The sequence below is a fragment of the Chrysemys picta genome, unplaced genomic scaffold (genome assembly GCF_011386835.1).
Source record: "Chrysemys picta bellii isolate R12L10 unplaced genomic scaffold, ASM1138683v2 scaf125, whole genome shotgun sequence".
Taxonomy (NCBI): Eukaryota; Metazoa; Chordata; order Testudines; family Emydidae; genus Chrysemys; species Chrysemys picta.
This window is the reverse complement of record NW_027052832.1, coordinates 111,644-114,465: the sequence shown is the minus strand read 5'-3', so window position 1 is coordinate 114,465 and position 2,822 is coordinate 111,644.

Sequence of the window (2,822 nt, the reverse complement as noted above, 5' to 3'; positions counted from 1 at the left end):
CGGCTGGCGAAGGGGAACCGAATGTCTGAGCCGGGGGGGGCGGGGGCGGGATGAGACCTGGGCCCCGGGGCTGTAATGGGCGGAGCCGCCATTAGCTCGGCCGGTCTCTGGCCCCGCCTCTCTGGGGTCAGCTGGTCCGTGTGTTCCGAGGCTGGAACTCGGGGGGCCGCACCCCCGGGCTGGGGGCGGGTGGCACTAGGGGAAGGGGTCACAGTTCGGCTCAGGGGCTCTCAGCCCCCCACTACACACAGTGACCCAGCAGCGCCCTTAGCTCTAGTCGGACCTGCAGCCCCCAGGCCCGAGACCCCTTCCTGGAGCTCAGGGACTTGTCTGTCCGGCTGGGAACTTTAATCACTTTCTGGATTTCATGAATTAACCCCTTCCCGCCCCTCTCCCTTTGCGGGGAGTGACCCCACAACAACCCCTGGCACTCCTACAGCCTCACTGCCCCCAGTGATTTGCCCTGGAAGCAGCAAATCTAGGGCTAGAACCCAGGAGTCCTGGCTCCAGCCCCCTGATCTAAGCACAAGGAGATGGTGACCCAACTCCTGTATTTTATTTGCTTTTGCAAGTCATGGGGCTGTTTACCTCATTTCGGGGAATTATTTTTCGTTAGTCTCCTCCTGGGAGCAGAGGAGGTACCAAGGCTCTGGGGCCTGAGACCTTTGCCCCGTGCTGCAGGACAGTCACTGTGGGCGTTAGTATCACTGGGCTTTGCATACTGCCCTGGGCCGGTCTCTCCTGGTCTGGGGAGCCAGGCTAATGGGAAACTTCCCCAGCTGGGATGCTGTCAAGGCTGATTCCCCACGCTGGCACTTTGAGTGCAGAAGGGGGGGGGGAGGGTCCACAAGGACTCTAAAAATTAATACTGGCCACTCCAGGCTTGTATTAAACTCCCAAGGTTACAGATCCCCCTGGCCGTGGATTGGTAAATGCTGCCACCCCTTTGAGAGCCCAGGAAGGCGCACTTGGGAATTCCTTCCTGTGGGGTACCCCCGAACTCTTCCCCCCCTGTCTGGGGAAGAACTGAAAAAAGGAAAAGAAATCAGCTGCTGCCACCAGCTAACTGAAAAACATGCAGAGACCTCTTAAAACACAGAAATCCAATAATGTTCTTAAAAAAGGATCTCCCAGCAGTACGCCTTCTCGCTCTCAGCTCCTAGTGCCTCTTGCTCCCAGATCCTCACACACACCACCACAAACTGAAGTGAGCTCCTTTTTAAACCCAGGTGCCCTGATTAGCCTGCCTTAATTGAGTCTAGCAGGTTCTTCTTAATTGACTCCAGGTGTCCTAATTAGCCTGCCTGCCTTAAATTGGTTCAAGAAAGTTCCTGCTTGTTCTAGTGCAGCCCCTGCTCTGGTCACTCAGAGAACAGAAAACTATTCATCCAATGGCCAGTATATTTGCCTTCTACAAGGCTTCTGTACCCCATTTGTCTGGGTCTGTCACATATCCCTCCCCCCTGCTCAACACCAAGGGGTTGGGCAGCTTGGGACGCCAGACAGTGCACACGTGACAAGCCATCGGCATTGCCGTGATGGCTCCCTGCTCTGTGTTGCACACGGAACTGGAAAGGTTGGAGGGATAAGAACCACCTGGTCACCCTAGTGTTCTTCTCCTTGTTCCGTTGCATCCATTGAAGAGGGGCATGGTCGGTCACGAGGACAAATCTGCGCCCGAGCAGGTAGTAGCGCAACGTTTCCATGGCCCATTTTACAGCGAGGTACTCTCTCTCCACCACAGCATATTTTTGTTCCCTCGGAAGGAGTTTCCTACTGAGGTAGAGAACTGGATGTTCCTTTTCCCCAACCATCTGTGATAGAACGGCCCCTAACCCTACTTCCGATGCATCCGTCTGCAGGATAAATTCCTTGGTAAAATCTGGGGCTATCAGTACGGGGTTACTGCAGAGGGCAGTCTGTAGGTCTGTGAATGCTCTCTCTGCTCCGTCAGACCATCTCACCAGATCAGGTCCGTGGGCTTTCAGTAGGTCTGTCAGGGGGCTTGCCCTTGTGGCAAAGTGGGGGCTAAATCGTCGGTAATACCCCACCACACCTAGGAATGCCCGGACTTGTTTCTTGCGATGTGGTCGGGGCCAATTTTGGATGGCCTCTAACTTGTTCAGTTGGAGTTTTACCAAACCTTTTCCCACAATGTAGCCAAGATATTTGGCCTCCGTAAACCCTACAGCACACTTAGCAGGGTTAGCTGTAAGGCCAGCTCGCCTGAAGGTATCGAGCACTGCCTCCACCTTCGAGGTGGGTTTCCCAGTCTGGGGTATGAATGACCACATCGTCCAGGTAGGCAGCAGCATAATGATTATGGGGGTGTAGTAGCTTATCCATGAGGCGCTGAAAGGTAGCTGGGGCCCCATGTAGTCCAAAAGGGAGGACAATATATTGAATAAGACCCTCTGGTGTAGAGAACGCAGTCTTTTCCTTTGCGTCTTTGGCAAGGGGAATTTGCCAGTACCCCTTTGTCAAGTCTAGGGTAGTCAAGCACCGGGCATTGCCCAGACGGTCCACTAACTCATCTATGCGCGGTATGGGGTACGCGTCGAATTGGGATACCTCGTTTAGTTGCCAGAAGTCATTGCAAAACCTTGTGCTGCCATCAGGTTTGGCCACCAGCACGATTGGGCTGGACCACTGACTGTGGGATTCTTTGATGATCCCCAACTCCAGCATCTTTTGTACTTCTGCTTTTATTTCCTCCCTTTTGGCTGCTGGCACCCTGTAGGGCCTCATTGTTACTCTGGCCCCAGGGTTCGTGACGATGTGGTGATATGTCTCGGTTGTTCGACCCGGTTTTGTCGAGAACA